This window comes from Typopeltis vanoorti, chromosome 1 (assembly GCF_054136105.1).
Source record: "Typopeltis vanoorti isolate ZY-2024b chromosome 1, IOZ_Tvanoo_1.0, whole genome shotgun sequence".
NCBI classification, from domain to species: domain Eukaryota; kingdom Metazoa; phylum Arthropoda; class Arachnida; order Uropygi; family Thelyphonidae; genus Typopeltis; species Typopeltis vanoorti.
Window position 1 is genome coordinate 114979169 of NC_143549.1, and position 25440 is coordinate 115004608.

At 35.9% G+C, this 25440-nt stretch overlaps 1 long non-coding RNA gene across 1 annotated transcript in view; it reads right to left on the minus strand.

Annotated features, from left to right (window-relative positions):
• Positions 1 to 2350: 2350 nt before the first annotated feature.
• LOC150110331 (uncharacterized) overlaps positions 2351 to 25440 on the minus strand; it is a 44250-nt gene continuing 21160 nt past the window's right edge. Inside the window, exons 3-4 of the long non-coding RNA XR_016548347.1 lie at positions 23432 to 23482; positions 2351 to 2816 (exon numbers count right to left, since the gene is read on the minus strand). This is a non-coding gene — a long non-coding RNA (uncharacterized LOC150110331). The remainder of the gene's footprint in view (positions 2817 to 23431; positions 23483 to 25440) is intronic.

Here is a 25440-nt window from a genome sequence, read left to right on the forward strand (position 1 = left end):
TACTTAGTAGGCAGTATCCATCAAACTTTTAAATTTATCCTGATCCAGAATAGAATAAAACTCTTGTAAAGTACTCTCCCTATGCTTGACCCGATAGTTTTCAGAACACTGTATATCAATAACTTCCATCTGGACTCCGACAGGTAGATTTCCTGCTTCGACAGAAAATGGATCCTCAATCACATTTATGCGGACTTCGTCTTCATTACTCAATGGCATTCTTTTCTGAAACTGCTCACTTAGAAGTGATATGTGCTTCTTATGTTTTCCACCCATCATTGAATGATATTCTGATGGAATATTCTTTCGACAAGTTAAGAAATGTGACATATCCCCCATAGCAACGTGATTTTCAAACAAACTTCATTTCATTTTGAATGCCTTTATAAGAGACATTAACTGAAAAAGAAACTTATTTTTTCCTTGAAGCTGTAAGTTAAGGTTATTCAAGTGACTCAAAATGTCACACAAGAAAAATAAATCTTGATTCCATTCTTCATCTCTTATTTCTAGGAATGTTTGCATATCTTCTTGAGATTCCAAAAATTCAACCAACTCATTTTTTAGAGCGACAAAGCGTGACAAAACTTTACCGCGGCTCAACCAACGCACATCAATGTGATATGGTAGATCCCCGTACTCGGCATCATTTTCTTCTAGACACGCCTGAAACATTCTGTGTTTCAAACCCCGAGCTCGAATATAGTTGACCAGAGAAATACTGCTTTATTCACATGATCAAACTGCAAACCTTTGAACCTAACACCTGCTGATGAATTAGGCAGTGAAATTTTGTCAATGGTTTACCTGCATAGTGTTCAATAAATGTTACAGCACAACATGTTTTCCACACATAGATGGGGCACCATCAGCGCAAACTGCTGCTAAATTCTTGAAATTTAAGGATAGTTTTTCTGTTATACACATCTTTACATTTTCTGCCATCTCCTTTCCTGTTATTCTTCCTTTCATTGAACACAAGCCAGCAAGCTCCTCTGTCACCTCAAAATTCTTACATACGTCTCTTACATATATTAAAAGCAGTACAGTATCTTTCACGCCAGTACTTTCATCCATAGCAGGCGGATAATAGACAAATTCATTAGCCGATGTTTGCAGGTTATTTTAAGATCCTCGGCAATATCAGTCACCCTGCGCTGAACAGTCATACGGGACAAACTGATATTTTCAAAATTATTTTTCTTATCAGGACACAATTCGGAAACGGCAATCATCATGCACTCTTTTATCAACTCTCCCTCAGTAAATGATTTGCCAGCACAAACTATTTCTTGTGATATTTTTAAGCTTACCTTTGTAGCAACTTCATTTGCAGATGTCACTTTTTTTACAAGGCTTATTGCTCAGCACTAAGGACTTTCAATAGCTTTTCTGCTTTTTATTTGCTTTTCACTTGCATCCAACTTGCCAAGTTTAGGATGTATCGATTCAAAATGCCGTTTCAGATTGTACTATTTAGGCACAGCGATAGCTTCCCGACAAACAATGCACACTATTTTTTCCTTAAACAATTAAAAATATGTGTTTGTCCACTAAACGTTAAATGCTCGATGTTTCGAATATATTTTACGCTTTTTACTTTAGCTCATTGTGTCGAGATTGACAATATTAATTACAAAAAAGTAATGACGAAAAACTCACAATAATGCAGCTTATGATAACAGTTATGTAATGTATTGCTCCAGCTACAACCAACTACTACACTGCCAAAGCCAGTCAAGGCACGGCCAACTTTGTGTAATACGATTCGTTCTCGTTCGTAGACATCAAGTCGTTATCACTAAGATGTAACTTTGAATTAGCGCTAACAAAACCTCGAAGCGATTGTAATAATTTGTTATTAAATACGACAGTGAGAATAACTCCAAATGCAATTTATTGTCGAATTGAAAGAAGCATGATTGTGACATTAATCGCATGAGCGTAAACATGCATAGTCTTAACGCCTCTTTCAATTAAAAATGTAATTCAAATCGTCTTAATTACATATTCCCCAGTATGATTAATTAATTTCAATCAGGCAGACGGGCCAAAATAAATACATTGCGGCCCTCATGTTGTGCAAGCCCGCTTATACCATATCAGGGTAATTTTTCAATGAATTTCACCGAATCGTGCAGATGAACCGCATGAAGATGAATCATCATCAAATCATATATTTCATCCTGTTAGCCTCTACTTCACGAAATATAGTTTCACATCCACATTATAATCTCATTGCCTATGTAGTTTCTGTATTTATTTTTCTGAAACTGTGATATGAATATTACTAACCATGGAAATCTGAATATGGACAAAAATATTTATTTATCTGAGGAGAAAATGGCGATTAAATGTAAGAATAAAATTTATTAGGTATGGTTAGATTTTTATAATGGTGATTCTTGTCTCATATTTATCTATTTTTAAAGATAATAATCTTTATTATAATAATACATTTCAAGATAATAATATATAATCAATTACAAAATCACAAAATGGACCGTGATAGTCCAGAAATGTAGAATGATAGCGTAAGGTGTGTTTTTTCCACTCTATCTTCTGACAGAAAGAAGGTGAAATGCAGACTGCTTTATCACACTAAAATTCTGACCTCATCAACTTCAGACTGAACGTCTTTTATAAATAATGTTTTATTCTAGACAGTTTCTTCTTCTGCTGGAGATCCTGTTAAGTTGTATGAAAGAGGTAAATTTTCATGCACCTCTTGCCTCTGTTGAAGTAAGAATATATCACCAAACCTGTAAGCAGGCTCACTATTGCCAGTAAAGACACTGTTATTCCAACAATACCACCTGCAAAATAGGAAACATTTACCAAAAAATATTGTTTTAAGTCTGATAATATTGCATTTGGAGATTAGAGAAGTATATTTAACAATTATACTAATAAGTCAAATATGAATTACTAAAATAGTAAAAGGGTTTTAAACTTGGTATAAGAACCATATTTAACGAAATATTTTAAATATCCGTCATTATTTTATACCAAGATCATATAACAGTCATTCATAATATATGATGACTGTTGAAAAACAGTCTACTTTGTAAAGTTATGACGAATTTAGGTTGGTTATTCAAAGTTCAGTGTATTGAACCCAATGGAAACTAATTTTGCACTAGTTATTTTGCACCGGCTTTGTTCAGATGATAGATCTTCAACAATCAATGGGATATGAGTTTGAATTCCACTTTTGTCATGTATTATTGAGAATGTCTGATAGCTAAATTTTGTTAACAGAGAACTGAAACGGCTTAATAATGTTTCCATATTTGTACAGCAGAGTTTTTCGATTTAACTCTTACAGTTCATTTTAGTGGCAAACCCGAAGTATCTGATACCGGACCACGCCTTACTTCATGTAATATACATATGCTATATTATCTCTAGACTGATTGCCACCCCCTCTTCTTTCTTTCCTTCTTTTCTTTACTTTCTTTCTGTTCTTCTTCTTCTTCTTCTTCCCTCCATGTTATTAGCGTATTCAAGGACTTGAGGGTGAATCCTTTCTGTATTTAAATTTCTTTCAATTCTATGCAGTGGGAGTCTGTCTTCTCTCCTAAGTTTTGCCTCACTTAGCAGGTTGAAGTCCCAACCCACTTGGACAACGTGAGATCATTTGAACTAAAACCTCCCAGATATGTAGAAAGGGCCTCTGAAACAATTCAAAAAATGCTAATATAGTTGTGCCTTATGATACTTTTTATGATGCCTCATTTTTGCGCAGAATAATCAGAACTGCTTCCAGAGTTTAGTCAGACAGTGCTGTTCGAGAAACATATTAGTCTTTAATTCAAGTCAATGATATAGGGAACAAGAAGTACAGATATTATGGAATTAATCTTAGAGGTGAACTTTACTTAAGTACATGGAATGTACAGATTCAACGGATGGGTACTTTTGATATTGTCTATAAAGAAATGGAGAGATATAATATTGGAATTTTGGGAATTACAGATACTAGATAGAAATGTAGAAAGTCACTTCAAAAGACAGGATGGTAATTTAGTTGTCTATTCAGGAGCTGAGTTAATGTATCGTGGGGTAGCTGAAGTACTGAAAACAGTTCAGGCAACAGCCCTTCTTGGTTATAATCCATATAATGGCAGGATAATTTATATTAGACTTAAGGCACATTCTATAATGTGTCAATAGTGGTAGTTTATGCACCGCAGACAGATAACCTTGATGAATAGTGCAAGGAAATCTATGGAAACCTACAGCGTGTTTGGACTGCCTACAAAGAAGAAATATAATTTTTATCCAGGGTACTTTAAAGCAAAAGGGAAAGAGTATGAGACTTAGACCTTAGGGTAGCACGTTTTGTTTCTGGGTGAACGTAACACATGCAGTGAAAGTGTTAGCATTTGTCCATGCTAATAGAATATTTATTACAAAAACATTTCCAGAATTCTACACAACTATACTTAAACGACGAGCATTCTTCGGTCGAGGCAACAGACTCATTACATCCTGGCTCTGCAATGGTGGAAGTAGCTTCTCTAATGTGCATACTTGTCCTTCAATAGACTGTGGTACAGACGATTAACTACTAAGAGCCAAAATAAGACTAAGACTCCGAAACTTTCCAGTCCAAATAGTCTGGATGTCAAAGTAATTTTAGTATATGAGACCTAACCTGAGTGTAGCATGTTTTTGTCTGAGTGAACCTAACACTCGCAGGGAAAGATTATTAAAATTTGCCCATGCGATTTGGATGATCGTTTAGAGCCTGGTATGGAGAACGTACTTGAATGACTCTGAGACGGAGTTAAGTTTATACAGACAAGAAGTAACTAGGCCTAATTAGAAGATTAAGATACCAATATCACATTCGATATAAGCTCTAATAGACAGATGGTGGTTGAAAAAGTCCGCGCGGTTAGCCTAGTGACTTTGCGCTTCGCAACCATATGCCTGGGGAAGGAGTGTTCTCCTTCCCCAGGCATATGGTTCGATTCCCGTCTACGACGTGAGGAGCTTAAGGGTCTTCCTCAGCCATAGCCAAGTTAGCCGGCCTTGGGCGTTTTTTCCGCCAGTTTATCTGGGGTTTTTCATCCCGCAAGCAGGCAAACCGGCCCCGTGAACCCACAGATTACAGTCATAAATACTTACGGCAAGGAAGGCAAAGGGAGACCACCTTGCTCATAATCATCTCTCCCTAGAATGGTAGCATATAGCTACCCTCCCGCGGCCGTATGGCAGATGGGAACCAGAAGGTTGAAAAAACAAACAGAGACAATGATTGAAGAATATAAGAGATTTAATAGAGAGATCAGAGCAGCCGTCAGCAGGACAAGGAAACTTTTATGCTAATAAATGTAAAGTAGAGATCTAAGTAAGGAGGCAGAGTTATTAAAGAATGTGACCTAAAGTACAAGTTTATGCCCAAATTGAATACCATGAAAGAGAGTACTATCAGAAGAACTGGAAATCAAAAACATACGGAAAGAACTCACCTTGTGAGGAACTGTACAGCAGAGGATAACGAGCAATAGGAAGAGTCGGCTAATAAGAAAAATTTCGATTTGAAATGTCCTCCAGTTCTGATGAGGTTGGATGAGCAGTTAAACAGATTAACCACAGAAAGGCCACGGGTACAGGTAGAATCCCAACAGAGTTAATAAAGGCAACTAGGACTGGACGAATGAGTGTTTTTTTTTTTTTCATTCATCACTGCCTCAGATCAGCATTCAATCTATTTCATAGATTGATTACAAGGATATGGGAGACCGGATCATTACCTAGAGACTGAAAGTTGTCGTAATCTGTTTTCATACCGCTACACAAAAAACTTAGATATGGAGGATTACTCGAACTGTATATGAACTATTAGTTTAATTTCTTGTGAAATAATTATTTTCTTAGAGATCACTCTAAATAGTAGGCCAAAGTTGAGGCAGAGATGCTTGAGGAACAAGAAGGTTGTAGGAGAAGTAATGGTACCAGAGATCATATTCTTTGCCTTAAACAGATCATAGAAAAGTATAAAGAATTTAGACTCCTATGGTAATGTGTTTCGTCGACTACTCTATGAATTTCGACTGTGTTTGTAATGGGAAACTGTGGGTAATATTGAAAAAGATGGGTTTACCACAACTGATAGCTAACGTCTACAACGAGCAAGTACCCATGGCAAGAACATAGATTAACTGATTGGCTTTAGGTAGGAAGGGAGTTAGGCAAGGGTGTCTAATTTCTCCTCATTTGTTTAGTGTCGGTACTGAACACATCACACGATGAGGTCAAGACAGGAATTCAGAGAGGTGGTAGTTGATCAATAATCTGAGGTATACTGATGATAAAATACTCCTCTGTAATGAGAAGAAAGGACTAGAACAAATTCTTGACAAAAGTTAAGGAGATCAGTAAAACTGAGGGCTTCACCTGAATCCTAGCATGACAAAGATTATGATTCTCAAATGAAATACAGACGAGGAAGCGCATGAGAAACAAGTGCACCTTAATAGAGAAAGAACTGAGGATGTCAGCAAATTAGAGTACCTGGAATCCAATGTTAATATGAAGAATTTCAACTCAGAAGAAATCAGAAGAAAATTACATATGGCTAAAACAACTGTCAGACACTTGTGCAATATCTGGAAGGATGGATCTATCTCCATGGGAACAAATTTGAGAATTTTGGATGCAGTTGTTTTTCCAACAGATACTTCTGGATGTGAGAGCATCGAACAGGAGGATAGTTGCTTTTGAAATGTGCTGCTACAGAAGGTTGTTCAGAATATCATATACTGAAAGGTGGACAAAGGGATGGGTGCTAGAAAATATCAATAGAACTTTAAGGTTACTCAAGGATATTAACTGAAGATAGCGCAAATACATTGGTCACATTGAAAGGATGGAATGAGTCCTTCTCCGAACAGTAACAGAAGTTAATTTAATGTTCCTGGAAAAGAGGCACAAAAAAGAAACATGACTGAACCTCGACACCCCCACCTTCACGTTCTATGATAGAAGAACACGTGTAGAGTCTCTGTGCCATTACATTTAGCTGAAGAAATGGTACTGACGTTGAAAGAAAAGATGTTTATTGTTGAGCATTATTTTTGTTCATACTGAATTGGTAAAGCAAATGCCTCAAGCTTACGCCATGTGACCCTGACCTTGAATAGCGAACGCTGCACCGAGCATGTGTTGGTTACATTCACCCAGGATTTCCATAGGATGATTCGTGCAAAAAACATTTAATTTCATGCACAGGTATTTTAACAGGCCGGAAGAACCTGTCAAACATCCCGTGGATCTAGAGCCTATTTATCAGAACACTTCACTGAGAAGCTCATTTCGAGGTTCACAGAATTCACCGCGCCCTTCATGTTTTCCTGATTTCACATGATCGACGGCTATTTATCAGAACAAGTCACTAGGTTTTTTCTCTCCATACTTATCTTCAACAAGGGCTAAGGGATATACTGTTGTACTGTACTGTATATTCCATGAAACTCCTCTGTCTCTCTCTCTCTCTCGCTGTCACACCAAACGACTTCTAATCTAAGGATATATTGTTTGGTTACACAGCTCATTCGGTATTGACTATGAACTTTGGTTGGAAGAAACGTAGGTAAAAATTCCATCCAAGAAGTCAAAAACATTTATCGGTATTTTTTAAAAAAGTCATTTTGAAAAAAAAGTAAAATTAGAAGGTATTAACAGACATAATACACTACAGGCATAGCCTTAATTGCTTTCCATATAATAACAAATAGCATCCTATAAAACCAAAAGTTAGTGTTGACTTCCTAGCTCCATTCTCCTTCAACTTTGGCATAGATGAAATAGCAAATGGCTACCAATCATAACCAACTGACATCTATTCTGCTTTCCTTTAGAAAGATGTGAAAAATATTTTCGAATGACTGAATATTTTTAAAAAGTCATTTTGAAAACAAAGTAAAATTAGAAGGTATTAACAGACATAATACACTACAGGTATAGCCTTAAATGCTTTTCATATAATAACAAATAGCATCCTATAAAACCAGAAAGTAGTGTTGGCTTCTAGCTTCATTTTTCTTCAACTTTGGCAACGATAACCAACTGACTTCTATCCTGCTCTCCTTTAGAAAGTTGTGAAAAATATTTTGGATAGACTGAATAAGAAGTCATATATCAGAAGCTGTGCACTATATTTATAGAACTGAACTGCAGGAAACAGGTGAGGCCAAGGGCTTGGCTGTGATTCTGGAGAAAGGGGTTTTCAAGGACAAGTCTAAAAGGAACATATTGCGAAGTAACCACAGTAGCACATCAGATTATGTGATTGTTGAAGAACACTCTAATGAGCATGAATAGAAAGGATATCATTCCTCTAAATGAGGCTTTAATAAGGCTACATCTGGACTACTGTCCACAGATTTGAACTCCAGTGTTACATGGTGATGAAGAAGTTGTGGAGAGGACCAGAGAGGAAGTGAAAAAGATTGTGGCAGGTCTGTAAAATGCTCCCTATGAGAATATGACAGTGTGGAAGCTTCAATAAATTAGTTGATAGACGAAAATGTGAAGATGTAATATTAACGTTGATTGATCGTGCAAGTAGTATTTCCCAACATCCTGATGTTTTGAAAGCAAATGCTGAAGTGTTTCATCTTATCTCAGAGGTTCTTGCATACAATTTCAAGGATGTTTCTATAAAGATCAGTTTGGAATCTTCTTCTCTGATGGATGGACAGTTCTTGGAAGTGTTATCTTCATTTATGAAACACTGTTCTCCGTTTTCCTGATAGAGGAATGTGAACTGTTGTGTAGTAAAGGTGTTGAATGCACTTTACAGATGTATAGTGTATTTTATGTAATGATTTCTCAACACAGCTATTTGCATTCATTATTGTCTTCCATGTAAATATTTGCTTAATAAAAATGTAGTTAACCTGAACCCGTGCTTGTCAATGCTTACTTTATGTTAAGATGTCTACGAAGGGTGATTTAAGTAAAATATATTACGATTTGACGAATCCACAAGGGTTTGGAAGCATATCATTTTTTACAAAGAACTTCTCGACATAATATCAGAGATGTTAAACGATGGTTACAAGAGTAACCTACGTATACATTACATAAACTAGTGAAACGTAGATTTAGACGATTGAAAACAAAAGTAGCTGGAATTGCTCACCAATATCAATGTGAGTTGATGGATTTAAGTGCTCTTGCTAGATGTAATAATGGTTTTAAATATTTATTAACTACGATTGATGTATTTTCTCGTAAAGCTTGGGTTCACCCTCTTAAAACCAAAAGAGATTTAGCAGTATCCAGAGCTATGCAGAAGTTATTACTGGATGCAGAAGATTGACAGAGGAAAAGCATTTTGGAATAAGCATGTGCGTGCTTTATTTAAAAAAAAAACCAGGGATACATTTTTTCTTTTCTAAAGGTGACACCAAAGCATCGATAGTAGAAAGATTTCACCATACTTTGTGAGGTCGCATGCGGCATTATTTCACTTATAAAAATACATACACTTATGTTGATGTGTTACCTGAACTTTTAAGAGGGTATAATTTATCTAAACCTAGATCTGTCGGGATGGCTCCTGAAGAAGTGAATCCCAGGAAAAAGAGTAAAGTATATGAACGGTCATATGGTTAGAATGAAAAACAGAACCCTACCATGTTTAAGCAAGGTGATGTGTATATCTCCTGACAAAAAAATTTTTTGACAAGGAATCCACACCTTCATGGACCGCGCCGAGGAAATCTTTATCATCAAGATCGTTCTTTTTTCCAATCCTGTAACCTATCGACCCAAAGACATAAGTGTAAAAGAAATTTTTGGACGTTTTTATGCCAATGAAATGCAAAATTCAGACCTGAAGTTTCTGTTGTTGACAAAGTGTTGAAACGAAGAGTTAAAAGTGGTATTCCGGAGTTGTTAGTGAAATGGCGATCTTATCCAGACCCGAGTTGGGTTCGTGCAAGCTCTGTGGGGTATTATTATGATTATTTATGTTTTCTCCTGTTAACAAGGGTGTTTTCCCTGAGGTTGATAACTGTATAATTCCAAATTGAGATGGTACAGGTAAGAGGGTGCATTGTACAACTACACTTCGTTTAGTGATATAGTTGTAATCTGGATGGGTATAAATCGATCCTCACCTAAACAGAAGCAAGTATACAAATTTTCACTATACCTTCCGAGGACAGATATGGCTGCTAATTGTCTGATGCGGCAACCTTTCGAAGATGAGTATCTGCTCTCGAGAAACCGTTGGGAATATCGTCTCGTGGCATATCTGACTTTAGATCCAAACTACTTGGAAAAGTAGGGGTGCACGAAACTGTGAACTCCATAAATACCTACAGAGATACGAAACCTAGACCTCCCTGGAGGATTTATACAAGTGATTGTTCTAGAAACACGAGCTCGAAATACAGGATTTGAATGAAGCCTTATTGGATGTTGTTAGCCATGCTGCTTATCCTCATTTTAAACAACACGCAGAGAGGTGCATTCGTTGTGGTGATGGGGATGTGATTGTTCATTTAGCACTTGCGCTATCACGTATAAATCTTATGGAAGTGTTAGAAACTTGGAGCAACCGTGTCGAACCGTTTTTAACAGAGAGCAAAAAGGCTTCATGCTTCACTCTACAGTTCGTCGAAGTGTGGTTAAAAGATTGAAAAGGTTTTGATATCAGAGTATTCTACTGTATGTAATGGAGTTTCTAATCTTGCACAGTACAGCTTCTATGCACATATTCACAGAGAATAAAATAGGAAATTATTCTGTAAGACTACCAAATGCTATTGATCTCGGCCCAGGTGAATGGATGATGGGTTTAGCTGAAATTCAAATCCCTGCTGTTTTCGATAATGTAGATGAGTCTCTCAATAAACTTGAAATTATACATGAAACTAAGGGTGAATATCAGATTATCGGCTGTTCAATTGATATGTATCCTACAGTAGGGAATGCAGACCAGCTGGCAAGACAGCTGAACAATGCTGTTCCTGATGATGATAAACCCTATGTGATGTTTACTGTGGATGATAAAAAAAGAAAGGGAAGGTGAAATGTTGTTATACATGCCTTACATGATTATCAGATCAAACTTTCCTCAGATCTAGCTCAGTTGTTGGGAGGTACTGCAATCCTTTCTGGAGAGGCTTACACCAGTTGAAAAGGACCAGGAACAATCGCGAATGCCAAGTGCTAGAACTGAGCATAAAAGTGCCTATAATATGCCTTTTCACATACGTTAAGTAAAAAAAAATGTAAAAATTGAGACCAAAACGTTTTTATTCCGCCCGGATATTTTCCTATCCTCCTCAATTTGTTGAATACTTTGGAAAAGTTCACAGCAATTACGTTTCAACAAGAAGCAGATGGGAAATTTAAAATAATTATTCCCGATACTACTAGTATTCGATTTCCTAAAGATAATCTGGGACTTGCTAGATTACTGGGGATGGTCGAATCTCAAATCGGTCATCCATTTCTGGAGAAGTCAAAGGAAAGCACATAATTGACATAAGGAAGGGAGTTTACGAAATTTATTGTTATTACAATCTGGTATCTCTGCGTGTCGTAGTTGATGTGTATGTACCTCTGCTCAGAATAATTGCTGCTACTTATGACGGAAGTGATATTATTTCTAAAATATACAACAAGATAGATTTTTTTCCAGTGTCTACAAAAAATTTTCCAATTGTAGAAATTATTTTAAGATCAGACAGTGCTCCTGTTTGTTCTCGGAAATCAGTGATTAAACTCCACTTCAAGAAACGAGGATGAGCTACTTAGAATACTATGGGAATTTACCAGGATTAGAAATAAACTCGAACGTGTTCAAGCTTTCCAGTAAAGGAGGGGGAGGGAGTGTTTAAAAGTGTGTTCAGGTTTGTGAACTCTTTCGTTAAACCAGCAACACGCGCTCTTTCAAAGCAAGCAATGAAAACAGGAAAATAAATAACATAGATGTAGTGTCTGGTCAGAACTTTCGTGAGCCAGCCAAGCGACAAGCACAGGACGCATGTGTATATTGACTTAACCAGTTGAAGGAATGTTTGGAAAAACAACTGCGATCTGATCTGGTATAAAGTGACCTTGCAGAAAGAAGAAACATCTTTGTTGAAGAGAACGTCGAGAGAACATGACCCACGATATACTCGATTAAAAAATGTCATCAGAGGGTGTGGGTTCAGATCTTGATATCTGTTGTGTACTGCCAATTGACTATTCATACGAGAAGAATTTGTATTCAGCATCGAACTCCATTTCGAGTCACGAAACCGGTCCATTAGAATTCTTTGTAATTGGCGGACATCATTACCTGGATTTGTCGAAATGAGTTTTGTGTTTACGTGTTAAGATTGCGAATGCTGAAGGTTCGTCTCCGAAAAGAGTGTAGAAATATTTTATTTTCACAAGTGGATTTATTTTTAGGAGACACACTAGTAAGTTCTAGTAATAACTGTTATGGATATTGTGCCCTTTTTGGAAAGTTTATTGAACTATGGATCTGAAGCAAAGAGAATTCATATGGCTTATGAAATGTTTTATAAAGATGACGACCCTTCTGATGTAACCTTTCTACAGAATAGCGCAACGACTTCGACGTCTGGATTACAACAAAGAGAAACACTTGCGGAAAAAACCTCAACAATAGAAATGATTGGGCGTCTTCATCCCGCTTCGTTTAGCCAAGTACGATATTTAATTAGTTAAGTTGGTCTAAAGTTACAACTTATGAGAGCAAAAACTGAATTTGCCTTTATTTCTACTGAAAGCTAAACCAAACTACAAAACTGTCTTTGAAGTGGCTACTTTATATGTGCAAAAAGCTAAGATACCACCTTCTATTTTACTAGCACATGCTGATGTTTTAAAAAAGCAAAAGCCAAATATTCCTTGGTAAGTAAGATGACTTTTGAAGATCGTGGGTTGGAGATTAAACTGAATGTTTATGCATAGGGTTATTCACTGTACATAGTTGATCTGACCCCAAGTGAACAGTCTGATAGCGAAGTCTCTACCCTTGTCCATGACGATAATCTTTCACTGAGTATAAAATTTGCCACACCCTTAACACAGAACGTCACCGTTATTCTATTCCCAGAGTTCGAAAGTTTATTGGAGATCTCACACCAGAGTGACATTATTTTTGATTACTTAGTTTAAAAAATGAATACATTAGATTAGTAACAATTATTATCTATACATCATTTTAATAAAGGGATACCCGTGTTTCCGAAAGATCATCGTCCTAAAAACATAGAGGGGAATTTCACAGTTATTTGCAATATAGAGATGTCGTATTTACCAGGACGGCACTGGGTAGTCGTAAACATCAAAGAGAAAAAGCAAGGGATTTTTATGTTCTTTTGGAAGTACGCCAGACAAGCTGTTTCTTGAATTCTTCAACAGATTTTATGAAAATGTGTTTTACAATGCCACTCAGATTCAACCAAAGAGTAGTGACGCTTGTGGTTTACACTGAGTATTTTTTATATGTTACTGAGTAGAGGTTTTACTGAGGATGAAATACTGTGTCATATCTATTCTACTTCTCAGCATTATAATGATTTATTAGTGTTATATACGCTAATGTAATCTATGTATTATTGTCAAAATAAAAGCCTATTAACCGATTATGTGTGTACCTAGTGATTAGTTTTCTAATAAACAAATAAAACATAATAAGGCAACAAATATTTATTACAAACATACTAGACATGCAATGTAGATAATACTAATATAATACTAATATATAATACTATATATATATATATATATATATTTAGTAAAGAGCCTATGTAGCTCAGTGGATGTGGCGTTTGCACACCACCGCGCTTGGCCGCACGAAGGAAGTCTTGGTTTCGAATCTAGTCGGCGACTAGAGGAAATTTTTCTAAGCCTTTTTTCGACCGGTTCCCGAGTTAGTCGATCTCTGGCACGGGCAAGCAGGTTTTTCCTCCCGGAAACTCGGGTTTTTCGTCCTGTAAACTCAAGAAAATCGACCGTAGAACCCACATTATTTCAGACATTAAATATATTGTGTTAGGGTTAGGGACCACGAGATGGCGGCACATTTGAGCCGTCTCTCTTCACTGCGTACCGCTTAATTAGTGATAGCCTTGGGCCATCTGTCTCTGATTGGGTACCAGTGGAGATTGAACTGCCCACTCAGTCTCCAAAAGTTAGATAGGGCTAAATGGCCTCGCCTACTCCCGTATATACGGGAATAAAAAGGCGTTAGCTGATTTTTTGATTTTTGATATATTTAGTATGGCATCCATTTCTTATTTTTAATAAAAGGGAAATCTCTAACCACATATTATAGCTGTCCGTTTTCAGGTGGTAAAGGTTTCCTTTCCATTTTGCCTGGTTTATTCAAAACTCTCACGAATATTCACGTCAGGTAGACGCATATTGTTCACTTGAATCGAACGATCAGAAGTCTAGTCGACACCTTTCACTTTTAAATAAGATAATAATAAACATGGGTTATAATTTCCTTGAAATCATTCCTCGACAAAATTGCCCATTTTTCATCGGAGACAATATCTTCCCTTTTATATGTTTTAGAGCAAACTTGGAAAATTTCCGCAATTTTGGAAAATGCTTAGTTTTTGAATTAATTGATATTTTGATAGGAACTGTTCTCTGTCCAATGGTCATTCATCTGACATTAAAGTCTATTGGTGTAAATAGCTTCACGTCTCTCTGCATCATTGTGACACAGGATCTTTAGAGGATGAGGAAAGCATCTTGTTGGTACCTAACCTAACCTAATCTAATAGTCGCTGGCGGAAAATGCAGCCAAACAGCTAAACTCACCTAACCTAACCCAAACTAACCTAACCAAATTAACCTAATAAACTAACCTAACCTAATTAAACTAACCTAACCTAACCTAACTAAACTACCCTAACTAACCTAAGCTAACTAAACTAACCTAAGCTAACTAAACTAACCTAACCGAACCTAACCTAACCAAACTAACCTAACCTAACCTAACCAAACTAACCTAACCCAACCAAACTTCACTTAGATGATCTTCACGGCTGGTACGGCTATGTTTAAACTTGAACCCATTTCTTAATTCCTAACCAAACTAACCTAACCTAACCTAACCTAGCTGGCAGTAAAATGCAGCCGGACACCAGCGTACTGCTCACGTAAAAATACGTCTACTCCGGTCTCCCATAGACTGCCATGTTAATGAACCGCCCGTTGGCAGGGAAAGAGTCTGATTTTAAAAATGCGAACGGAGACAGGCTACCGCTCACGTACGAACGAAAGGACGAACCGCTCCTTTCGTCCGATTTTGGAAATGGATTTTTGGAAAAAATAAATAACGAAAAGAAATTTGTAAGAGTTGCATTGTAATTATCGAAATGTAAGAAATTGTCTGATATGCTACGTTTCGCATTTAAAGAGGAACGACACCAAGTAACTATAGCCTAAACTTGCACTTTGATGCAAATTTGACGGTAATCCCAGTAAAATAGCATTGTTATTTGGTTTTTGAAAACTGATGACAGGGACAGGATTAATAACTGAGTTTTTTTCTTTGAAGAGCAGATTTTACGAAGAGTGTCCAGGAATAACTTGACATTTGACTAAATTTGCTGAAATGGCAACGTACCATTCAGCAAATTTCGACAAACTTCACAAATACCGAAGATTTCTTCTCTACCAGCAGTTGAAATTAATGCATTGTGTTGTTTTTCAGAATTATACGAGGCAAGAGCCATCAAAACCTCCACCTGTTAGGTTTCATTCTGAATAAATGACACCTTTTCAATCATTTCCTGTGGATATATAACTACGGTTTCTCCTTCTTTTGGTTAAATATTTGAGCTAAATCACAAATCTTCTGTGCACATTTGCTTGAGATTGATTAGGAGATAGGTATGTGGTTTTGATGAAATAGCATCTTTGTAAGCCTGAACTAATATAGAAGGATGGTCAGGACAAATTTGTCAGGAGTGGTAATGAGACTTATCTTGAGACTTATCTCTCGGTTTGGATAGAAAATATATGTACGAAGCATTCAAACTTACCGTTGTTGCATGTTTCTCTTTTTGAAACAAATTCTGAGTGATCAGTAAAACAGTAAGATTATGATGATGGCTTCCTTTTGGAAACAAATCTGCTATTGTGGAGGATGCATTTGCTTCAAAAACAGATCAGCAATAATCAAGAGATTTCTTACTTCTGGAGAAAACTCGATGTCCTACAGACCTCTATAAAATTCCATATGAGGAATTTCTCTTCATCATAGGGATTGATGATCAGAGTATAAAAAACCTATTCTCTGTACTTTGGAGTGAAGATTGTGTTCCGAATTTGCAGTAGTGAAGCAACCAGAGTTAATTTCCCACTTTGGGTTGGTCCGCAGACGATTACGTTTGCCTGGTGAATTAACCCTGCCATCTGTACGAGTAAGTAATGTGAACAGTCGATTCAATGTAACGTTTGTCATATGAATAACTGACGTACGAAGAACTTCTAACTATATTTATATAGGATCATCTGGTCTTTAACAGGAATGTTAAAGACCAGATGTTGTTAATTCTTCTAAAACTGTTTTCATGAAGTCAAAAGTAACGATATTGGCTGTTTGTCCTCTCAGGCTAAAGCTTTTTGATTTGATTATGGTATTGCCATTTCGTAAACGTAGTGCATAATTTTTAGGAGCCGCCGCAAAATGCGATATTCCACCAGTTTCCAGTCGATTTTGTCCACTAACTGACCCAAATGGTTGCCTAAAGTAGGAATATATTCCCCTTGTTTTAGAGTCAAAAGATTAGAATCTGTGTCAAAATAAAGGAGACGTTTTTTCAATTTCTGGATTTTTTCAAGTAAACCAAGTCTCCCATATGAAGTAACAAATGAGCCTATCACACAGCTCCCATTAGCATTAGAATTTATGCATTCTGATACAGAACAGTGAGACACCAATAATGTTTCCGGTTACACAAACTGAATGTCTTCGACTGATCAAGATGTATCAGTTACCAATTGAGGAAGAGTTTCATAATTGTCAATGAATTTCACGTTTGTGTGCTCACTTTACTGACAAAACGTTCCCCGCTACTGGTTCAATAGGGCCTTTCCTATAGTTCTTAAACCTGGATTAAATTAGACTTCATCAACAGACAAGCTTATTTTTTCCATACGCTTGTCTGTTGTTTTCACCAATTGTAGAAGAGTTTCATAATTGTCAATGAATTCCACCTTTGTGCACTCACTGACAAACCTTTCTGACAAAACTTTCCCAACAGCTGGTTCAAGAGGGCCTTTCGTATACCTCTTAAACTTGGATTAAATTGGACTTCAATAACACACAAGCTTATGTTTCATGTTTCCTGAATTCTGACAAGTATCTTTGTCTATCTTGAGAGGTCTGCACGTGCGAAGGAAACCCACTATTTGCATGTTTCATGGCGAGACAACAATCAGTGTAACCTCCAAATAATTCCCCTTCGTCAAATGTTTTGGTGTGATGCAAAATTTCATAAATCGTTAACAGTTGATATCCGTATTTCATGGCTGTATAAAGTTCTACAGAAGTCCAAACAGCAATGATTACTCTCAAATTGTATGTTCACATATTGAACTATGCATCTTTTTGGCACAGGGGAAAAACAAGCTTGCCATGCATCCTTAAGGGGAGGATGGGGTGGAATAGATTACCAGGAGGAAATCATATTTGTACATATGATTCCAAAATAACGATCGATTTGAAAAGAAAGTTCTCTGTTATTATTTGAGGATGTTTCTTCGGATATCTCATTATTTATTAACGAAAGTATAGAGAGAGCTGAAATCGATATACATGATTTTTTCGTCATCTAGGGTTTTGAAATATAAACATGTTGCATATTTTCTTCCTCCATGCAAAACATCACGAGAGGAAATAAAGAGAGGAAAACTTTCTTCATCCTCGCAGAATGAAAGGAAAACAGGATCACTTTTCTTAAGTTCTTGGAGCTCACATTCCCAAATTTCATGATACTTATCACCTAGAAGAGCTTGTTTAACCACAAATGAGTGACCAAGTCTTTTCATAAATTTGCATGTTCGTGTAGCCTTTATAGAGAGGATGCATAGCTCAAGGATTACAACACTTAGGATGAAACTGAAAAAAAGCAGGCATGAACTTTGATAATTGTTTTTTGAGCGTGAGAAATGGCATCAATGCGAAAAGGACCTACTTTGTACTGCGATGAATCACATGTCTGTAAAGACACATCATATTTTTTTGGTTATACTGGAAATAAATTCTAGCAAGTCTACTCTACTCTGGTTTTCCTTGAACCGATACCCTCAATGGGTACCACACCTAGCATGGTTTAAAGAAATAAGTTTTGAAGACTGTAAAAGCAAATTGAACGTGAAACTATGTTCGAAGGGGTCCAACTGAACTGTTTGTAGCTATAGTTGAAGGAATTTTTCATAACGTTTTCTTAGTATATTCACGTTGGATTGGAAGTATGATAAGAGTTCGTGTTTGAGATCAAATGTGTTCCATTTTGCATTTGCATACCATTCCTCAAATTGCTTATGTTCTGTATCAGAATGCATTCTGATTCTCTGGTCTATAGAACTTAATTTTGGAAATCGACCCTATATAATCAAGATTTTCATGATGAACAAACCAGTAAGGAAAATATCCTTTTCTCACACTGTTTTCCAAACCAGAGGTTTTTGGAAGGCTTCGCAGACTGGTTCCTAGGAAATTCATACTGTCTATAAATCAGATTTGAGATCCTGGAATTGTCATAATAAGCATTGTACACCCCTCATGATTACATCTGGTAGTAACTGCCGTGCATGCAATTCTTGAAGAATGAGATATGAACCATAGCATCCTGCATTGTGGGCTATAAAACACGTGTTTTCAAATAAACAACGACCTGACACAGGGTCCGATGATAACAACCGAGAAATAAAATCGGTTGCATATTTCTCTCCACAAAGACTTTTTCACAAAATTCACCATCACAATTCTCTTGATATTGCACTATACATAGAATGGGTTTATGCTCATCTGATATTATGCTTTCAAAATCATAATACAGACATCTGTAATGTTTTCATTCTTTCCATCGTTTTTCCTCTGCAATGTCTAAACATTACATTTGCCTGTAGGTAAATGTTCACAGTATACACATTGAACCTTCCATGTATGATTGTTCTTCCTATTGAAAGCTGTCGAACATTCTTCTCATCTCTCTCTCTCTCTCTCTCTCTCTTGAAAACTGCATACTGTAGCTTTGTGATTCTCAAAACATGTTCCTGTATAAAAATTTGAGCGACAGTCGAGGCTCTTCCCCATGTAATGGAAGTGTTACATCCTTTGACCGATATCTCCACCAGATATCTGAGCACAAGTGGGTGGGTACAGGTTTATTGAAGTTGCATAAACATCTCAGACAAAAGTGCTTATGGGAGAAAAATCCAGGGATGGAAACAATAGTGTTGCGGAAACAATAACGTAGTATCGTTGGAAATATAACAGACTGACTTTCTTTTCTCTCACGTGAGGACCTCTGTAGGTAATCTGAAAATTGTTTTCAGCATAATACACAATGATTTGATACTAATTATCTAAAAATCTTTGAAATGATGATAATAATGCATTTATAGAACCATCACCTGGAGTAATATTTGCTTTCTTACATAACTGTCTTGCCTTCTGTTCTTTGTAAGTAACATTGGCAGTCAACAAGCTTCTGATGTAATTTCTCATCAAAAGGGATGACTTCTTTGTAACAGAAACTTCTGTTATCATAACTACAACTTTTCACAATAGAAATAGGAAGACATAGACCTTCTGTGTTCCATATCCTTCTAACAGAGTGTTTTTTCTAAAATATATGTCAATATCTAACTCTGCTTGCATATGTGGTGCTTTCATACGACCTTTGCATCAGGAATAGATAGCGTAATTATTTCTAACTTGAAGTTACTTAAAAATGACTTATTCAATTGAAAAAATTTCTCAAAAACATCCAATAGCCATTTTGTACTGAAATCATCTGAAGACATAAGAGACAGATTGACCGAGTGAGTTAAATCATCACTTAAAATAGCGAAGCATATTTTATTAAATTCTGAAACTTCTTGTCTGACATAATATTCAAGCAAACATGTAAAAATATCTTCCAGTCTTGCAATTATTTCTTTTGGATCAGAAATTTTAAATTTGTGAATTTCCATAGTCATCGAGGTTGTTATTTGCACAGTCACCTGACTCTCCCTATTGGAGAGAAATATATGACATAACTACACCCAACCGCGAGACAAGACAGAGACTGATAAAATGGGGGGGGGTTAATTACCTTTTAATAAGGAAGGAACATCGATTAAAAACTATGCTATCACGTGATATAAACGCTAGCTTCTGGGGACCTCAAAACGATTAACCATGCTACCGGCCAAGACGTCTATAGATGTCAACATTATAATGGATGCGAAGTGCATATCAAAATTGTAATACCATTGATATTACATTGAAATATATGATGGATACGAAGCATATGAGGATGCGTATTTCATCCATAATGGCCAGTAAGGTGGATAAAAGCTTTCAAGTGGGGAAAAACACATGACCTCGACTCGGGTCAAAAACAAACCAAGCCTCGAAACAACAAAGTCGATGACCTCCAAACTATTGGAACGAAGACAACATGAGACCTCTAAACTATTGGAAAGGAAGACAACATGAGACCTCTAAACTATTGGAAAGGAAGACAACATGATGTGACTCTCTTCCCATTGGTTGAGGTACAAACACTCTAGCCAAATACATACTGTTTCGAAACAAAACCAATCCAACAGCTTCAAAAACAGTCAGCACGTGTACATGACGTCACACGTTGACCTAAAAACGAAACCAGGATGACTAGTCAGAATCCAGTTCAGACGGGTTAGAGGGGGAGATGAATTTAATTACATTTTGATAAGGGGGAGAATTAGTCCCCTAATAACCTAAATAAATCTTTGCTGTAGTCATACCTAACTACTGCAGTTAATAGATCTAAGTGCTCCTGTATAATGCTTATAATCCTGTATAATACACCTCCATAATGTTTTAAGCATATAACATCATTATTTTATCCAAGAACTAAATATTTACTGAATAGAAACCTTTCTTTGATGATGATGATGATGATGATGATGATGATGATAATAATAATAATAATAATAATAATAATAATAATAATAATAATAATAATAATAATAATAATAATAATAGTAATAATAATAATAATAATAGCATTTAGACAAGATAATGAAAAGTTAGAGAAACTCGTGTGGTGCCGTGATTAGAACATCCGATTTGTAGATAACTACTTACTTACCAAATCTGATGAAATAACCTAGAAATGTTAAAAGGGTTCATAATATAGGGGTTTCTCAAAACATTTCATTGAAAATGTCGAAAAGTATCTAAATATTATTAGAAGATTCAGTGCCCATTTTCAATGGAAGAATTTATTGATTGTGTGAATTTCTCTTTTTCCACTTTGGTCACTATTTCTATTCTGGTCATACACAATCACATATCACTGCAGACCAATCCCTCCCTTAAGATTTTCCCATCAATGAAGAAACTTCCAAGGTACTTCTTACTTTCATCCATACTCACCCTGCTGTATATAAATCGCCTTCTCCTTCAACAAATCCTAACTATAGTTTTTCTAATGATAGTCCTCTTCAACCCTCTTAGTATAACAAAATCGCGTAGCTCCGTAAGATTCCAGAGTTCAAGGTCTTTCAAAGCTGTAAGACATGGAAGCCCCTTAGCTCTGCTTGTAATAAACATGTCCTTTCTGTGGGAATAATAGGGTGCAAATTCATTATGGAGAAGAACATTTATAAGGAGTTTACTACTCAGGATGACTTAGTCAGTCTCATATACAGATGGAAAAGTTTCCTCCAGGAAAACAAAATTTTTTTTACAAAGAAAAGTAGGCAAATCGGCTAGAAAAATTCAACAATTAATAACATTAAATATTCATCTCGTAATGTTAGATGCTCCTACTATATTTCTAAAGGTCTAAAACCAAGCTTTCTCATTTTCGGTAGCACCCAAGAGAACCAATTCAAACACAGGACAGTTTTTTAAGAAACAGTCTGTATCTTTTTATCTCAAGTAAATCTCATTCAAACCCCCTTATCTGTGAAAATAGCTAGATCATCAGACAAGATTACATATCTCTTCTTGGGCTACTATTAAATATTTAGCTTCTCCGAGCATAATTCCATCATATGCAAAAGCTCCTTGATTTTCAAATCTTTGGTCTTCATTTCTGCTCAGTACACCATGGCATATTAATATACTATTAACCATGCTTGAAGCTGTTTTAAGTCTTCACTGCTAATTTTTCATTAAGTATTTTTTTTTTGCTATCAAAAACAGGACAATCTGGTGTTTGAAATTCTTGTTTATCAGAGATTCAGTTGAATGTCCTTTTGAGAGATATTCTTATTTATACTTTTGTTCTTTGGTTTTGGTATTTTTATGGACTATGTTTTGTGAAACTAACCACCACCATTCTACAGTCTTCATTTACATGATTATAATAACTGTTGGTGAATATGTAATCTATGTTGAGCTATAAACCTAAGGAAACCACTTCTTACTTTCCTTTTTATTCCATCCCCTGTAGGAGTAGCCTTCATTCTCTTCTACCTAAAGATTTCCAAGTTTTCAAAGAAAGAAAATGCTCTACCTGATAGCAAATAATCGTCAGTCTCTGGTCGTAAAGTTTAGTTAAATGCATCTTGAAAATATGCAAAAATAGTAGCTATTTTCTGTAACTAAGCAAAGAGTTTTCAAATACGTATCAAGAATGCTATCAAAATATTCAGCCAAATTTTGAGCTAACAAAACAGAATGGAAGATTCCTTAATAATCTTGTTACAATTTTGACTTTGTTCCAAGATATTACGATCAAATTTTAATTTAGAACTACCATTTATAAAATGCGTGATGAACATTTATATTTTGAGAGGAAATTCAATTGCAAATTACAAGCACACAAATGACAGTCTTCTATTTTATAAGAATTCATGTCCTGAAGCCCAATAATTTCACTAGTTCCAATATTCCAACAATCGTCTTGGTAATGAAAATCCTTAAACCATACATCATACACGATTTTGTGTGCATTTTCGGCCGTATTCGACATATGACTTGTTATCACATATACACTAGTCATTTTATAAGAGATAATAAATCTGTTTGCGAGCACAAATTTTGTGTCTTACCAAATTCTGTTTAGCACATGATTTGTTCTAGCGAACATCGGTATTGGTAACATGGCACATTCATTCTAGTATCAGAAAAATTTTAATTGAAATTTATGAATGTTAAATCTATAATTGCATGTAATATTTTTTTCGATTAAGCCAGGTATGCACTTACCAGCACCTAAATGACGTTCTGTTGTAATCTCATAGGTTCTGTTTGTTGGAACTAAAAAAATATAATTTTTTTAATTATATTTTTTTTACTAAATTTGTTTTATTAAATATTTTACAAAACAAAACTTTCAATTTTTTGTAAAATTTAAATTGATTTAATGAGGGTACATTGTGAAAAATTTGTAAAACAATTCCAGATTCACTTTATTATTATTATTATTATTATTATTATTATTATTATTATTATTATTATTATTATTATGGTTCCCAACCATAAAAGAAGCAGAACTTCTCTCAGCAATACATCAAATCAAACCAAACAAAGGCCCACGAATAAATGGCATTAGACCTAAAGATATAAAGCAACATGTAGCTAGTTTAAGTCCTATCCTACTAAAACTAATAAATAAAATATTTAAAACAGGACAGATACCAAGTATGCTAAAGACCGCCATAATCACACCCATATACAAACAAGGAAAAAGAAATTTAATCTGCAATTATAGACCCATAGCAACATTAACAATTATCAATCAAATTATGGAGCGGATCATACTGAAGAAACTCACAGCATACACTGAGATCTTTCATATTATCCCCAAAACACAATATGGTTTTCAGAAAAATAATGGAACAACATCTCTCTTGGAAGACTTTACAGACGTAATTAATACCTCCTTAGACAAAAACAAAATTGCCATGGTAGTCTTTATAGATCTTACTAAAGCATTCGATAAACTTACACATCAAACCTTGTTAGAAAAGCTGAGGCATGTTGGAATAGACGGGACTCTTTACAGGGTTTACAAACTATCTCCAAAATAGAAAGCATATCACACGCATCGGGTCAAACCGAGTCCCGATGCCACAGGTTACTGGTAGCAGACAGCTCACTGTGGCACTCTGGGAAGAGTGCCACAGGGAGCAGTACTCTTTCCAACTCTATTCAACATTTACACGCACGATATTAATCAATTACCACTCAAAGGTAAGATATTCCAATACGCAGACGATACAGCAATAATATCCATCCATAATAACGCAAGCATAGCCCAAACAAATGTGAACATGACATAAATCTGATCATAGACTGGCTCACGAAAAACTCCATACACCTAAACTCAGAAACGACAAACTTAATGATATTCAGAAATCCACTGACTCGACCAGTTGATAACAAATATATAACCATCCAACATCCACTTTCCAACATAAAAAACACACAGAACAGCAAAACCACTACAATCACTCAGGTTGAAATAATACGATACCTTGGAATTTACTTCGATGCAGACATGAACTGGAATAGCCACATAAACCATCTACACAACAAACTCCGAACAATAAGTGGCAATCTCTACAAGTTAAAAGACATAGTTCCCAAACGCCTAAAAACACTAATATACAAAGCACTATGCCAAAATACACTAAGATACGCTATAACAACGTATGCTTTCTGTGCACCCTACAAATTAAATAGATTAATGTCGCTACAGTACAAAATGACAAAACTGATCTTTTGGGAACAAAGAGAAAATCACGACTTTATAAACATTGCAATGTCAGAACACAAAATACTGATAGGATAACATTTATGGCACTATGCAGCCTTGCTAAAACATTATTTCGATGCCAGCTCAGGACAGCTAGAAATACATACCGTATAACAAGACCTCAGACTACTAATTATATCACATATAAATACAATAATCACTACGGAAAGGCCACGCGAAACGTCTACATCCCAGACATGATAAACAAATTACCTTTTGAATACAGAAACCTTACAAAGTACAATAGCCTGAAAAGAGCTCTAAGGACATACTACGAACAAGAAACACGCACCCAAAATACCATACAAACGTAATGAAACACAATATATTCGTTCAGGCTTCCAGTTCAGCGACGCATCAATACATTCCAAGTTATTGGTGCCATACAACTGGTGTCATCCTCAGATAACCTTGCATATAAGCTTCGAGGATGAAGGCAAAGAAATTAGTTCTCATC